Source organism: Falco naumanni, chromosome 2 (genome assembly GCF_017639655.2).
Source record: "Falco naumanni isolate bFalNau1 chromosome 2, bFalNau1.pat, whole genome shotgun sequence".
In the NCBI taxonomy this organism is placed as follows: domain Eukaryota; kingdom Metazoa; phylum Chordata; class Aves; order Falconiformes; family Falconidae; genus Falco; species Falco naumanni.
The window spans coordinates 8126520-8143659 of NC_054055.1; the positions used below are offsets into that span (position 1 = coordinate 8126520).

The 17140-nt window shown below is 42.2% G+C and overlaps 1 protein-coding gene across 1 annotated transcript in view; it reads left to right on the forward strand.

The window, feature by feature from the left end:
* Nucleotides 1–1234: 1234 nt before the first annotated feature.
* The window catches only part of SYTL2 (synaptotagmin like 2), a 62271-nt gene continuing 46365 nt past the window's right edge, over nt 1235–17140 (forward strand). The window contains exon 1 of the mRNA XM_040584087.1: nt 1235–1298. The gene's annotated coding sequence lies outside the window, so the exon portion shown is untranslated. The remainder of the gene's footprint in view (nt 1299–17140) is intronic.

A 17140-nucleotide genomic window follows, 5' to 3' on the forward strand; every position in this document is an offset into this window, starting at 1 on the left:
CGTACCCACATCTGCCAGCTGATAACAGTGCGTCTGGTCTCAAAAAGGCTGTTTTACCCCTGCCGCCTTTATTCTTCGGGACTGCTGTGAGAGAGGAAAAAAAAAGAGATATTTAATACCACAGAAAATAAGTTCCATGTACCAAGAGTGCCAAAAGGGCCCCATTTCTAAGTAACATACCAAACGTTTCCTGTTCTGCAGTGAACAGGAGTTCCGTGTGGGTTTGAATAGATACGGCCTGGTATGTTGCATTAAGATGAATATGCAGGATATATGGATGAGAGATGCTTGAATGAAAATTATTGGAGGGAGAAACTGAGGTCTAGGCTTTCACAAGGTCTCTAATTCACTTCGATCCTTGTGAACTGAACAGAAGCCTTATTAAAGGCTTATTAACTCAGAATTTTACTGGATGGTGCATAAAGCATGCTCTAGTCCCTAATTTTGTCATCAGGAAGGAAAAGCCACATATAAAATACATGAAATTGAAAAGACATGTAATTTACCAAACCTTCATACCAGCACCATGTATACTAAATTTCCTTTAAAAAGCATAAAATTGTTTCACTGGATCCAAGTTTGAGTGAAACGTAAGAACTGACAGCAGGAAGCCAGAGCTGATGGTCTAGGCCCTGGGGAGCTAATGGACTCAGGCTGGGGATACAAGGGCAAAGTCACATAAAACCAGGCAGCTGCGAGGGTGCCTTGGCTGCTGAGCGAGAGGTGCTTCGAGGGGAAGGTCCTGCTGAAACATCCCATGAATGGTGGCGTGTGCATTCCGTGCCACTAATTAAACAGAAAAGCACTTACAGCGGCTTCCCGGACAAACAGACGACTGAAACCTCTGCTATCGCTGCCTGTATCTTTACTGCAAACAGGGCGTTACGCTCACGCCTCTCGGGTTGCCTATCGCCAGGTAAAGTAAAATACTGACCGTTTCCCCCCAAGGCTGCTAGCCAAGCCAAGCCAAGCCGATACTCCCTGCGTGGACCCGATGCGGAACAGCCACTCCCGCTGCGGAGCGAGCCTGCCCCCCCTACCTCTGCCTCAGCAGCTCCCGCGCAAACCCGCCCCGCCGCCCCGGAGCACCCTCCCGGTGCCACAGGTGGCACGAACCGGCGCGCGGGGGCGGCGGGGGGCGGGCCCGGGCCGCGGGGAGCCGCCCCCCTCTGAGGGACGCGCCGCCGCCATTGGCCCCGCGGCGGCGGGCAGGGGCTGCCTCTTCCCGCGCCACCGCCTCCCTTCCCCTCAGACAAGCGGGGAGGCGGCGTGGGGCAGCGGCTGCCGGCCGGCGGCAGGTAACCGGCGCTGCCTGTGGCCGGGCGGAGGGGCTGAGGCGGCGGCGGCGGCGGGGTGCTGCCCCCGGCTCGCTGAGGCGGCGGCGGCGGGGTGCTGCCCCCGGCTCGCTGAGGCGGCGGGAGGGGTGAGGCAGCCCTGAGGGGGTTCGGGGGGTGGGGGTGCCTTGCTAATGGAGTGACTCAGAGGCCAAAAATATAAACCACCCGTGCTTGCGGTGCTGGAACGGCGTGAGGGTGAGTCTGTTGGCAGCTGAGGAGTCCTGGCTCCAAGCCGCTCCGGCGTTCCTGCTGCGGGAAGCTCGCAGGGCCCGTTCGCCTGCGGACGGGGGAGGGCTGGCAGGTGGCTCCCCTGCCCAGCCCCACTTGTTCAGGCCGAGGGGAAGCGCCGCTGTCAGCGACTTTCCTTAGAACCGACAGCGGGGAGCGGGTGTGAAGAGCTGCAGCCCCTGCCCTGCGGGGGGGACTGTGCGCCGGGACATCGCGCTGCTGCTGAGGGGTGCTCCCGGCTGGCGGTGAGAGCCGAGTAACTGTACAAACCTACCCGCGCCCAGCCGCTCTAGAGGCCTGCTTTAATAAAAGGGCGCTTTTTATTCAAAGGAGGGCGCTTAGATCTCGGTTGAGAGATGTTAATGACCTTTGTGTAAATAGTCAGCGCTTTCATTTCAAAGCACTAAAGGAATTGCATCTTCTATGCTGTCTCAGGACCAAATTGCAGAATTGGACCTGGCCCTAAAGTCTAATGCACTTGGTTGTGTTTTTCCTATGTCAGCAGGAGCCGTTTACATGATTGCCGTTGCAGGATAAAAGTCGCTTAAATCTGGGGACAGACTGGCAAGGGGCAAGACTAGTAGTTTTGAACTTTCTCAAACGTGTAAGGGAAGGGGACTTAAAACATGCTTGACAGGGTGCTCTGAAAAGAAACTTGATTTTCTTTGATAAAAGAAGCAAAGTGTTGCAACAGAATGTGTGTTTACATATATCAGGGAATTGGAGCTCACTGTGATGGAGTATTTAAAAAACTGATGAATCAAACACTTTACTAAACTCATATACGGCTTTCTAGTCATTAGTTCCTAATTACCATCAGTCATTAGCGCTACCTTTCCCAAACAGTTCTCGACAATTGCATCTGTAAGTGCTAGTAAACCTAGGAATATATAATGCCATGGAACTGATGCCTTACGTTTAGCACTGATGGCTACAGTTCTTGATGGTCTCAGTTGCTGAAGTCAAAGTAAAGTGTTTGAGAACTTTTTGGCAAGAGAAGCTGAAATTAAAGTAAGAGTTTTGTGATTTTCATAAATTACCCTCCTTCCTTGCTTATTGTTGGCGTTTTATGTTCCTTGCTGCCTCCCTGGAAAAAAGGGGATGGTCTCATTTGCCTTTTACTTAGTTCATATTATTTCGGGGAGTAAGACTTGCTGTAATTTTGCTAGGCATCTTTCATATTCATTTTGCAGGATTATTCTGGTTTCATTAGATATATCTCCTCTTTGTTCTGCAGTTTTATTTTGATTTCACCTGATGACTTTCTTGCACACGCTACATCCTTTGGTCTTGCAGATTTCACTATTTGCACAGGTTTTCCAGTGCCCTATTTGGGCAAGCGTATTGCAAGTCCCTGTCCACTTGCAGCTGTGTTATTTATGTATAACTGCATCATAAAATACTACTAATAATGTTACAGTGTTACAAAATACTTGTACACTGTTACCATATTTTAGTGTGATTGTGTCTAGTTTTAAGGCAAGGAAATAGTAAACGTCTTGCTTGGTCTGTTTCCACCTTACTGCTGCAGCAGGCCTGTGCTTTGGCTGTAAGGCATGTTCTTGAATTTTCTGAAGCTGTCATTGGACCTGTCCCATGTTAAAGAAATTTCCTTCCAGCATCTCTTGCAGCCCATAATAATGCATTATCGGTTTCACTGTCAGACTTTTAAAATTCACTGAAACAGGTCTTTGTGTTCTTGTTTACCAATGCTGACAAAGATGCCATAGTAAAAAAAAATCTCCATTGTCACCAAAAATGAATGATGGAAAGGTGAATTTTTTTTCTCTGAAGCACTGGGTAGTGACCATGGACAGATAGATTTTTCTGGAGTAAACTCCCATTATTCTGCAGGAGACACTTGCCAGTTTCCCAGGTGGGAGTACTGCTCCAATTTAGTACTTGGAGAAAAACTTTGATGCTTGTTCAGAAGGTGAGACTTTAACTGTTGCATCTAGAAAAAAGGCTTAACCAGGTATTTAAACAGTGGGATGAAGTCAAACAAATTGCTTGTTTTCTACCCTGTGTTGTTCCCTGTGCTCATGACAGAAAGGAAAAAAACAGACTTCAAACAAAATTCTAATAAAACATTATTTGCAAGGAAACATAAAAGTAATTCGTAGTCTCTCAGTAGGAAAAAAAGTTTAATTTTATTTTCTTTAATTAAAAGTTATGGTTCTGTCCTGTGGAAGTCAGTCTTTATTTGATAGTGACTTCTTTTGAGCCGTAGTAAAGGGTTTTTTGTGTGGTTTTTTTTTTTTCCTCTCTGCACAGAAAGTGTTCTTCACTTGGGTCGGCTGACTAGCAGGAAACTGCTAAAGCAGTAGGCAACCTTCTGGTGCTTAAAGTCCATCATCTGTTGCATTTAAGGTCAGCTTATTTGAGTTGCTCATAAGTCAGTTTAAGAAGGCTTGTTAGTTTGGTCTTCCAATGCCTGTACTCTGTTCTTTAGCTTATTTGGGCATAAAGTGAGTGACAACAGATGTTAGCAGACTTATTCATGCTTCATTCTTGTGGTAGAGAGTCATTCCAATACACCTGGGTACAGCAACTGGCTGTACTAGATTCTTACTTCATGGTATGAGGTTTCCTTGCTATATGTAACTTGACTCTGTTTATTGCATTGAGAGCAGTGGGGAAGAGATATGATGTGTGAGGGGGAGGAAAAGAGTACTTCTCTCCTCTTCTTACTTTATAGCTTCTTATCTAGATGGTAATGCCAGACAATTTTTGACTTGAATACTTCTCAGTTTCCTGTGCATATACACCAAATTAATGAACTTGACAATTTTTTTCTCAGTCTTGCTATATGCCTTTTCTTCTATAGTATAAATTTTCTAAAAGTGAATTTTTCTTTTCTTTCTCTCTCCAAGTGAAGGAAACCCTGTGTTTCTGTTTGGCTGTATCTATAAATAAATTTATATGTCTATAAATGCTTATACATGTATATAAGTAAAAATAAAGGTAAGAACAAAGGAGATGCTTATTTGCAGAGTAACTAGCAGAACAATGTCCTAAACTCATGGCTTAATGCTTTTGTTCTATCAAAGGATCAAACTGAGTGTCAGTAAATTCCATATGAAATTGCCTGCCCAATACCTGATTCTGACAAACTGGCAGTGATGTACTTCTGTACAGGCTGCATAGACTACAGTTAGACTGTATAATCTCAGCCATGTAACTAAAGCTCCAGAAGCAGATCAGCATGTTCAAGAACTCCTGGGTTAAAAATAGTTTTCAACATCGGCTTTTTAGATGTTAAAGTCTACCTCCATGCTTTTCTTCTCTACTGAATTTTAAATGCCTTTACGTGATTCAAAAATAGCATTAGAAATAGAATATCAGTTATGAAAAATTAAGGGTGAGGTCCAAAAATCCTGTGTAATTGTGCTTCAGGCACCATAAGCAAAAGGTATGTGTGTAAGTCCCAGGCAGAAATTTATGAGACTACCAGAAGTAGTGAGCCCTTGCCTTCTATTCTGGTCCTGCCCACACAAAACTGTTACGGTCTTTTTTTTTTTTACCATGCTGAATTTGAAAGTTACCTATATTCTATTAATCTTGTCTTTTTTCATGGTGATTCAGCACTCCTCTGGAGATTAAAAGACCTGGATTAAAAAAATTAATACCCTCGGGTTACTCTCCTGTTCCCTCTGCTCTACTAGAACTGGACTATTGTGTGGCCGGGAATGCAGGGCTGGCTGGATAAGGAAGGAAGCAGACACAGAGACCGAGCTTGATTTGTGATGTTGTGGCCTGACTGAGAGAAAGTAGACCTGGCTTCCTGCTTCTGCTTGTTGTGACATTGCTTTAATAGTCATTCTGTGAGATGGGTGGTTCAATCCTTGGTAGTGCAGCCCTAGAGAGGGTTAAAAGTGAACCAAGTGTAGCCTTCAGACTGTCATATTTTGGTAAAGAAGGGGATGTGAATTTGAATCCACTTGGGTTAAGTGATTTTTGGGGGCTCTGGTTTGGCTGCTTCCTGGGTATGTGCTCTGTCATTGAGCAAGACAGAGCAAACACCTTGCATAGCTATGCTCTTAAAGAATGAGCCACTCCTGCAAAACTGAATACCTGTTCAGGGACAAGCATATACTCCATACTCCAGCCTCACAAACTGAACTCCTGATTTTGCTACCTGTGTCTGAGAAACAGACAGGTGCCCTTTTAGGCTCCTTGCATCATAGTGCACCTTGATTTTTGGTGACTGAATGCTCTGTTTGGATCTGGCCATAAGTATTCAGTTGAAGTGGTACCTGTTGGGGGAAAAGACTGGGTTTTGCATGATATTGAATCATAGAATCATTTAGGTTGAAAAGACCTTTGAAATCATCAGGTCCAACCATCAACAAACCATGTTGCTAAGTGCTGCATCTATGTGATTTTTATTTTTTTTTTTAAATTCCTCCAGGGACTGATTCCACCACCTCCCTGGGCAGCCTGTTCCAGCCTGTTGGTGAAGATTTTTTTCCTAATATCCAATCTAAACCTTCCCTGGTACAAGTTGAGGCTGTTTCCTCTTGTCCTGTTGCTTGTTATCTGGGAGAAGAGACTGACCCTCACCTGCCTACAGCCTCCTGTCAGGTAGTTGCAGAGAGCAATAAGGTCCCCCCTGAATCTCCTCTCCAGACTAAACACCTCCAGTTCCCTCAGCTTCTCCTCATAACACTTGTAGTCCAGACCCTTCACCAGCTCCGTTGCCCTTCTCTGGACATGCTCCAGCATGTCTACATCCCCTGTGAAGTGAGAGGCCCAAAACTGAGTACAGTATTCAAAGTGTGGCCTTACCAGTGCTGAGTACAGGGGGATGGTCACTTCCCTAGTCCTGCTGGCCAAACTATTTCTGATACAAGCTGGGATGTGCTTGGCCTTTGCCGCCTGAGCTCGCTGCCAGCAGTCAACCAGCAACCCCAGGTCCTTTCCTGCCAGGCAGCTTCTCGGCTGCTCTTCCCCCAGCCTGTAGCACTGCGTGGGGCTGTTGTGACCCAAGCGCGGGACCTGGCACTGAGCCTTGTTGAAGCTCATGCAGTTGGCCTCGACCCATGGATCCAGCCTGTTCAGATCCCTCTGAAGAGCCTGCCTACCCTCAAGCAGATTAGTACTTCTGCCCAACTTGGTGTCATCTGCAAAGTTACTGAGGGTGCACTCAATCTCTTCATCCAGATCATCAATAAAGATATCAAAGAGAACTGGCCCCTATACTGAGCCCAGCCCAGCAGTGCAAACAATCTCATGAGTGAAGGTTTCATGGCTGATAGACTTCCTGTTATTCTTGCAATTTAATATCACTATTAAGGAGGATTGCCGATGCTTGCTGTTTCAGCTGAGCCAGAATGAACCTGCTATGAGATAAAATATTGATATGATGGGGCTATCCATGAAAACAATGTTATGCATGGGAAGATGAGTGATTTCCCTCTTAACAGGGAGCAACAGTAAGCTTTTTTTTAATGCATCTATTAAAAAGCCCAATAGTAACTCTGAAATAAAAACTTCATTGCAAAGGTTAAACTAATTACAGTGACTGAGAAGAGACCTGATTCTGACTAGTCTATCTGCAGAACCTTAGGTTAGCTTTTTTTAACTATTTTGATTTTTAACTTATCTGGAAGTGGCCAAAGTACGTTTTCTTCCACCTTCCTGTTTAGCTTATGTATTGTTTCTATAACTGTAGGACCCTTTTATATATTACGCTTAAATACAAAAAGAGTATTCTTATTCCTCTGGCACCTGATTTCTGCTGGTAATTGGATTCTGTGTGAAACCCTGTTTTCAGGTAGGTGTGTGCCTCAGTTACTGGAACAAGGGCTGGATTAATTGACGCAAGCTTTCTTAGTAGCCTTCAGATTACATCAATTATTAGGTGGATAATTTTAGCCTTAAAAACTTGCACAAGTGAGTGTCTAAGGCAAGCGGTTAGTCAGTCATCTCATGAGAAAGGATGGCCAAAGGGCTTGTTTTGTTCACTGGCTCTCTGTGCACATACTCTGAGCTGTAGTTACAAGCCCTGTTTAACTGAAAAGTAGGGGGCTGCAGTGACAAATTGGAGTGATTTAGGTGAGTAAGGGATGATTTTATTTCCCACAGCTACTTGTTTATACAGTTAATTGTGTCTGAGAATGATGGAGTGCCTTTTTTAACATTGTGTGATCTCAGTTTTGTGTTGGGCTACAGGCAGAGCTGCTCTGGTGAAGCTGAGATCAGTGGCCTTCCTCAGGGGAGGCAAAGATGATGTAAAATGTTGTCCATTTTATTTTACATTTTTGTGTTCAACATGTGCCCCAAAGCTGGATTATGTACCCTCCTGCAGAGGAAATGTGCTGCCACCAGTGACCTGAGCAGTGTGCTGTGACAGTGCTTTAGAGCAGATCAAAGGGATGCATAAAAGGGGCAACCTATTAACCCATGGGTTTGTAGTTTTACAAACAAAGTGGAGGACAGTCAGTCTGTCCATGATGGTGGCTGCCCTTGCTCAACTGGGTCATCACCTTGACTCAAATGAGTGAGAGTGGGGACTCTTTAATTAGAGTCACAGGGATGCAATGGATACTGACTAATGGATTCCTGTAACAATGAGATAAAAATGACCAGAGAAGTCATGTGGACAGGCTTTGAAATAAACCTTTTTCAAAGTTTCTTCAGAAACTGTATACTTATGAGTCTTCCAGTTGGCATCCAAGACTGAAACTGCTCTACAAACTCTTATTATTAGCTCAGCAGATTGAGCATTAGTCATAGTAAGTTAGCGTAAGTATTTGAATGCAAATCCATGTTTGCTATTTGTAACATGAATTTCTTTGCATCAGTGCTGCTAGCCTCTTAATAAAGTCCTCTTGTTAGATAGAAAGCCTGTGTTAGCAAAGAATCAGAGCTACACAGTAACTGTGTAAACTGCAGCTCAGTTCTTTGCTTTCATATAGAAAAGATTATCTAACCAAGATGCAGGAAGTGTGTCACTTCCCAGTAGCCACTGGTAGGAAATACTTGTTAATCTCACTGTTCTGCACACTACCATCCTTGAGTGGTACAACTTCAGAACAGAGTGCTAATTAAAAAGAACTTGCTAAATGGTAGGAAGGCAAGGAAGCATGGTAGAGGTGGGATAGTTCCCCTGAAGTCTCTACAATATTTTCATTGGGGGCATTGCAACTTTAATTTACTTAAGGCTAGAATTTGGTAAAACCAAGAACAATAAATTTTACAACGGGGTTTTTTATCAATTCCACAGCACTGCTCTTCGACCATCCATATCAAGGGAATTAATGTATTCCTACAAGTACAAGAAAGACTTTATGAACACCTGATTAGGAAGAAAACAAAGTAAATCACTAGTTGTGTGATTTTTGAGGGCTATAACTGCTCACAGAATCTGGGATGGTTTTTAATGCAAAGAGGAGGGGAATGTAGGGTTAGTTGCCTTTTTGAAATTCCAGTAGCACAGGGAAAATTATAAACCAGGCAGATACTCCTTTTGTTACCATATTTTTGTTGGGGGGGACAGGGGAGTTCCTTTCAGTTTTCTTATATGTACAAGCATCTAAGTGAAGGAAATCCTAAGTTAAATGAGGGAGAAGTATACTCAAAGCACAGTCTGCCTGGGGGAATTCTGCTACTATAGCCTTTTAAAATAATCTTTGGTTTGTCTCTTTTATTTTAAGAACTTCCTAGTACATAACAAATGTTTTTGTTTGACTTGCATCAAGAAACAATGCTCATTGGCCTGGTGCAGGGAATGCCAAACCTCAAACTAGAATATATATATTTTTTGGAAGAGTGGTGCAAGGGAAGAAAAGGAAGAAAACCAGCAGCTCCTGGTTCTATGCAAATGTTCTCTATGGGGCACTGCATTTGAGAGGAAAAGCAGGTGTGTTTCCCACTCTGCAATAAAAGTATATGAGAAGGGAATGGAAGTGCTATTGGCCCATTCTCACTTTTATCTTCCATACTGAATCTGTGCATTTAAGATGGCAAGTCTCCAGAAAGAAAGGGTGAGCACTCCTTTCCTGTAAAATGAAAGGAAGCCATTGACATCTTAACAAAACCTTTTTAAGGAATTAATCACTTGCATGGTAAGTTTAATGGCTTTTGTGGGGAGATGATCTTATGGCTGTTTCTTGTGGAACTTCCTTGCTAGGATTTGAATCTGTCTTGTAATTATGTTGGGAAAATATTCAGAAAGAGCTAGCTCTTAAATGCAGAAGTGTCGGATAATCTCCTGACCATACTTACGATTCTTTGGTCCCACTGGGTAATCAGTTTGCCTCTGACCTGTCTTAAACATTTTAGTGTTTTACTTAAAAGTCTTTTCAAACAAGACATAAAAACAATCTCTTAAGCTGGACCCTGTGTAGGTCTAATGCCAATGCTGACATGAAGAATGAGAAAGTGACAGCAGGAGCTTGAGTCCTGTGAGCCCCTCCACTTCTGCTTTTGGGGGGTGTCTAGTCCCTCAGTAAAGGGAGGTGGGAATAATTTACACAATAGGCAGCGCTCTGCCTTCAGCGATCCAGAGGACTGAGCCACCTTCATTATTATATTTCAAGTCCCTTAGCCTTAGAAAATATTTTTTTACTGTAACTCTTGATTAAAAGAATTAGCTACTAGAAGACTGGAGTTGTCGCAAAAGAACTGTTACTAGTTCAAGCGATATGCCTGTTGGGATTTAACCACAACAAAGTGCCACTGGTATGATGTGCAAGGAAATACAACTGGATTTGAAGAACCTCTGATTTTATAATGAGATTTGCTGATGTTATTGATATTGACCTGCTGGAATCTTTAGTTCTTTTTTTTTTTTCTTGAGTAATTTTATACTTATGGTAATGTGAAATAAATAGTAGGGCATCTATAGTTAGTCTGACAAACAGTGGTCACAAGGAAAAGAAAAATCTAGGTGTGTTTCTCTGAGGCTTCTCTTTAATTTACGTGCCTTTTATTCCAGAGACCACATCCTCTTGAAACCACTGGCCTAATGATTGTATACCATAACAGGTATAGAGATTGACATTCTTAGGCACTGCTGCCAATATCCAAGCCCTGTGAAAGAAAGGCAAGCTGCCATACATGATTAGAGGGATTAGGCCACAACCAAAGCAACTTACTCTTTTCCAATTTTTAGTTGTTAACTTTTATCCTCTTTCTTTTATTAACATTTTGCTCTCTTGTTCAGAGTAAATTTTGTGTAAAACAGAACAATTGCCTGTATAGCCTTCAAAGTGATGAAGGTCTTGCCTCCTTACCAAACATGAGTAAAATCAAATTGCAGGCAGAGTCGTGTGGACCAGCAAAATGTTCCTGGAGAAAAACAGGCGTTTTGTCAAGTGCTTGTATTATTTTAGCAGCATTTCTTCCTCTTCCAGCTGGCTGAAGATCATTATATAAGGCTGTCAGTGAGAGTATTTTAAGATTGCAACCATTTTGCAGGTTAAAACCAACAATGATCATTTTGGTACTATTGAGGAAAGGTGAAGCTTGAGCAAGGCTTGTTAGGTATCATGTTTGTAATTTTTTTTTTCCCCATTGTGGCTGTTTTGAGCGGTTATCTGGTCCTGTAATTGCAGATAGGTAGATTTTTTTCCCTTAACTGTATTGTAAGGAATATTGCACAGGAGAACACATCGGTTTATTACTGGAATAAAATGAAGCATCGCTGTGTTTGTAAGAGTATCTTCAGTGTTGCCTTATTATAGATATCCCCCACTTCTGCAAAGGTCCCTGTTCCACCAGCTCTCCACAACTAGCTAGATAAGAACTTCTCTACTTCCCACTGACTAAACATACATGTTGGCAAATACTCTAAGTTAATCTCTGAGCCTGTTGGTAATATGATCTGCTGTGTGCACTTAGCTGTTATAATTTTGAAAATGTTCTGATAACACCTCTTGAAAGAGCAGCTGGATTGGCTACAGATATGCATATCTTGCTGGATAATATATTCCCTTCTGCCCCTTCAGGAAATAAAATGACAACAGGGCTTCTTGGGTTGTTCACATCCTTACCGTTGCAGGCAGCCATGTTTAAAATGCTCTTGAATGATGAATTAAGTCCCTCTTGAAGGTAATAGCTTTTCTTTCTCCACTACTCAAACAGAAATCCGTAATCCTCTGATCTTCCTCACAAATATGTTCATGACCATCTTAAACTATTTCTGCTTGTGCCAACACTGGAATTTAGCTTAATTAGCTGTTCTCCCTTCATGGGATTTGCCTCATGTATTTACAGAAAAATTATGTTCTCTAAACCTAGGGTGGTGCTGAATTACTGTGACTGTACTGCTTAAATGTCAGTGGAGAATCAAGTTTGTTCAGGAGAGTGCGATGATTTGTTTGGTGGTTGTTTTTGCAAAACTGTAGCTTGTAGGGCTTGGTCAGAGGTATTGTTACTGCCTAATGTGACTTCTCAGGGTGGTAGGGGCCAATTCTGCAAAGCTTTTTGCTCTTAGTGTTCTTCTTGGCTTCCTTGCTTCAGAATAATAAACCTCTATTTCCTGAGAGTGGGTGTAGGCCAAACTTAAGTTACTTCTGAGAATGAATTTTTCTGCAGATGCAAATTGTTATATTACACAATTACATTTATCTGTCTTCCTCAGCTTCCTGTTGCCTTATGTCTGGACCTCCAACTCATCCTTGTTGCTAGTGCTGGTATGTTGTAGCAGTGGAGAAACGAAGTTAGGAAAATGTGTAGCTTTAAATGCATAAAATCAATCCCTCTCATTTTTAAGAGCCAATAAGTTGCTTGGAACTGAATGCTTTAGGGGATGGAGATGTACACAGATGAGTCACTGATCAGCCAGGCCTGCAGGGTAATTGTTTAACTGAAGAAGCTGGCACAAATAGGGGTGCGAAAGCAGCCAAAAGTGTAGGATTTGCTGTCACCCTCTTCCTCTTGTTAGAAAGGCACTGGCTGCAAGACAGTTTCTCTGGAGCAAAGCTCTAGCTGCTTAGGTCTACTGTACAAGGAGCACTTGAAAAGTAATTTTGCAATGTAAATTTAGGACATTATGAGGTTTCTGCATGCAAAAGGCAATCTTGTTGATTTGAATGGAACAGCTGACTCTGGGGTTCTGCTGTTTGTTTTGTGATCCTGTTGATGAACTTAAATGTCAGCCATGCAAACTACTCCAACCTCTTCCTTGCCTCTCCTCATTACACCCTATAGATATACACTGAGTAAAAACTTTAAAATCTAAACCACGGTTGTGGTACCTCTTAATGTGATCTCTCATAATGTTTGGAATGCAGTATTTGAATAAACATTCCTCTTTTATACTTGGGAGCTAGAGGTAGGGGGCAAACAGCTTTCTATAGAGTAATCAAGTTTGTGGACAAGGTTGTCTTTCTGTTGTGACTTGTGTTCTAGAAAAATGTAAAGCCTTACTTAATGGAATCAAGGTGTATAACTGCCTGAGAGGTTTTGAGAAATTTTTAAAGATAAAATTTTTGGATAAGTGTCTGGCCTAAAGCATTTGGAATTTGTGAAATGCTTAAGAGTGCGTGTGTGAAACTACCCTTTGGGTTGTCTTTCTGTTTCTTTTGTTGCCAAAACTTAGAAGCTTTCAGGCATGAGTTACATAAAACATAATTTCAGATTCCTGTTTATTACAGGGATTAGAAGTCTTCTATGAAAGGGAAGATTTTTTTGTGTGGTTTCACTTGAATTTAAGGTTTAAGGAAAAATTCATGCCAAATATCCCAAGACTCACAAATGTTAGTCTATAGCACGACAGCCTTTCTCCAGAAATCAGTCAACATGGTATTTCTATCAATTTCTGTGATTTAATCAGTCTGATGTGGATCTTTCAGTCTTATTTCAAATTTAGGTCTGAAAACTTTCCTGGCAAAGGAAAACTTCCCATTGAACTTGCAGTGACACCAAACTAACTGTTGTGACCTCTCAGTTTTTTGGCATGTGTAGGGGCTTTTAAGAGAAAAAAATTGCCAAAAAAGAAATCAAAAGAATTGAGCTTGGGGTGGTAATAATGGGTGCCTTGAAGTGGAGGAAGGCATTGATTATTTTTACTTTTTTAATTTATTTTTTTAATTAGCCTTAGGTTTTATAACAGGTGGTATACTTAAAGCCAGCAGTTTTTACAGTCTGTGCTTGGAATCAGTGCTAACAACCTTTTGCAGAAAGCTAGCCTGGCAGCAGTTTGTATTACTGGTCTCATGATGCTGGCAGGGTACACCACACACCAAAAGAGTTTTTTTCTTAGTTATGCAGAAGACTAAAAGCTGCTCTGGTTTGTTTGTGACTGGCATGGTTCCAGCAGCTAGAGATTTGTTATCATAGTGATATGTGATACAATTTGCACTATATGGATGATACACATTAAGGGGGTGGGTGGGAGCCCCAACTGATTATTGCTAGTTTTCTCAGCTGTTTATCCAGTGAGATCAGAGGCCAGTTTTTCAGGTACAGACATGCTTTAGCTGAAACATTATGTTGTTAGTTTTGTAAAGGCACCTGAAGGGTCTCAGCTGCACTACTCAGGACTGGAGAAGCTCTTTATCATAACTTAGGGTGGGAGCAAAACCAACTAATATGATGCCATGTGGATCTGAATACAGTTGATGAGTGCAAGTGGATCAGAATTCATGTAGGATTCTCTGAAGCACTGGGAGGGGAATGCGCCTCATTTAGATGTGGTATGCTAAACTTGGCAAAACACAGCTTTGTGAACTGTGGAGCCATGTTGTATGGTATCAACAGGTGGAAAAAAAATAATGATTAAGAGCCTACCAGGGTAGGTGGTGTCTTGCACCTGATGGAAAACAAAGTGGGAGTGCAACCTTAGTTGCAGAAACTGCTCTACAGAATGAGGGTAGCTGGGAAGTTCAGTAGCAGCACAGCTTGCTGTGAGCTGTCACAGCCTGTCACAGCTCAGCCCTTGCAAACTGTTGCTCAGTTGGGAAGAACTGAAGTTCCTCTGCTGTTTTATTAATTTGAATGCTGTGAGACACTGTGAGGCTTGCAACTTGTTTTGTAAATGCTGTCCAACTATTTATTACAGATTTTTAAATGAATCTAATAGACAATATAACACTTCTTTCCTCAACCTTCTTTAATTATAAAGACAAAGACATGGGAAGATACCATGCCTACAACAGCTTTCTCACAAACTTGATTGATCCGAGGCAAGAGACTTGCCCAATTTACAAGAAAAATCCTTGATAATGCTAGTTCACAGCTGTTCAGGTTTTGTGATTACAGCATAAGTTTCTATGCCTGTTGGCAGCTGTGCACATGCTGTTCAGTCAGCATCCAGGGCTTTGGATAAGTGCTGTGGATGCTGGATGTTATATGGGGTGGTGTGAAAAGTGTCTGCATGATAATCAAAACAGATATCATACTGTTCGTAAGCTGAAAGAGTGCTGTTTTAGATCCTCAACAAATTTAGGATTACGCTTGTTGGTGACCCTATAGTAAACACTTTTGACTTATGCCTAATTATAAAACTGTAGTTTTCTAAATATAAATAAAGCTACAGATGGGAGGTTGTTTAGGATACTGTTATATCAACCTCATGGAACAAAATCACAATGAGAATCATGGAGAAGACAAATATGGCAGCCAAACATAACCACATGCAAGAAGGCTGTTGGGCATTGGGGCTGTTGGGGGGATAATCAACCTGGCTGCAGCTGCTTTCCACAGCTGTAAGAAATGCTGTTATCTTTAGAAATGAAGTTTCCCTTTGAGTAGTGCCAGTCCCAGTATCTTGTTTTAATCTCGTGGTTGAACACTGTGGCCAGGAAAGCAAGCATAATGACTTGTTGCATGATTTTATTGCTGTCAATACGGTGTCAGCATCCTGTGCTGCATGGCAGCATTGGGCTGCAAGGGCCTCAGGCAGATGTGCACACAAACCTGCAGGGCTGTGATGGTAGCTGCCTAGTAAAGAGACATCTCAAATAACATCTGCTTCTCTTCTGTCTCTCACTGGGTTTGTCGCTAGGGATGCTTCGAGTCTTACGTTAAATTCAAGCTATTTATTTAATTTTCTCTGGCTTCATTACATCTATGATGCTGTAACCCTGAGGCACTAAAAGGCTCGACTCTAGATACAGCTGACTCCCCACCCCCTCCCCATTAATTCCTCTGAGGGTTTTTTGAAGAAGAGGGTTTTGTCTTTGACAATTGGGATTGCCTTGGAAGTAAATAGTCCTCTGGAACCATGGCCTATAAACCAGAAGCAAAACATTATTTTAAATTGCTGCTTGTAAATGCAGTTTGGTTTGGATAAATCCGTGGGGTTCATGTTACCACATGACTTCTAATTCCACATGCTGAAGATAGTTACGCAGAAATCATTTCACATTTGTTCTGTAGGACAGTGATTGGGCCTACGTGGGTTCATATTCCTGACAAAATTATGCACTATTAGTGGTAGGTAAAATGTGAGTAAAAATTACACTTATATCTTGTAAATTAAGTTGTATTGCAACCCATGATGACCACAGATACCCTGACTTTCCTTCTCAAAGCAAGGGCTCACCCAAAGGAAAGGGAAATTACTCAGATGGTTCCCTTCCTCTTGATCTCAAGGTAACTAGTCAGAACAACATAGCAGTTGTGACTCCATCCAGCAGCTAACAGCAGCTTCTAGAAAGTTTAAAAGATTTACTGTAAGAAATTTGGCTTTGCAAACCTGGTACCTGACCTTTCAGTTAGGAGTGTTGTGTTTTGGGGGAAAAAGTATTTTGGTCAAAAGCCTGTTATAGAATTCCCACTTGAGGAAGGGCTGAGGAAATAATCTCTTAAACCTGTTCTGAGTAGCGTGTGAGAAGCTTCTATGAGCAATACACATTTTTGTTACAAATGGAAGACAAAATCCTGCAGAAAGAGGCGTTGCACAATTTGAGAACACACCTCCTAAGTCTTGAACTGGAACGTACAAATTCCTCTAACACATTCCCAGCCTCCTCCCATCTCATTGCTGCAACATGTTACACTTGGCAGGGTTCTGATGGCTTCCTCAGGGGTTTTCCTCCAGGGCTTGTAATGCCTGCTGCCTTTCTGATCTCCTAAAAGGGGTAAGGAGACTTTGAGGACTTGGAGTGGGAAGATGGGTGTGGAGAGCAAAGCACACAGTTTGATAGGAATGGAATAGGGTCCAAAAGGTCAATGTGATAGGCGTTTTTTTTTTTTGTTCTGTTTGATAGGTGACTTGCCAAATATGGTGTCCTAGAAATGTGCCAAGGATGAGTAAAACAGCATGACAAGCTTGTGAGTTTAAGCCCAAGTGGTTGGTTGTGGTTGGGTTTTCTCCCCTGTAAGTCTTCTGTCCCTGGAGTTCTGGCAATCTTTCTTTAAATAAACAAAATCCAACTTATAGCCCTTGTGAATAGAGTTCATGGATGTGATTCAAGTCTGCGCTGGCAGGAGGTGAATGCTGCAGATGCATGTTGGGCTGCATCACTGTCCACAGCTTTGCTGTGAATCAGGACTGCAAGCAGCAGTGGATTTTTTTTCTTCCAAGATATCTGGCTTTTGTCTTTCTGTGTATGATAGCCATATACAAAATCTTCTTATGTGCTCTTGAATATGATGTTGATGATTAAACTTTAAATGAATGT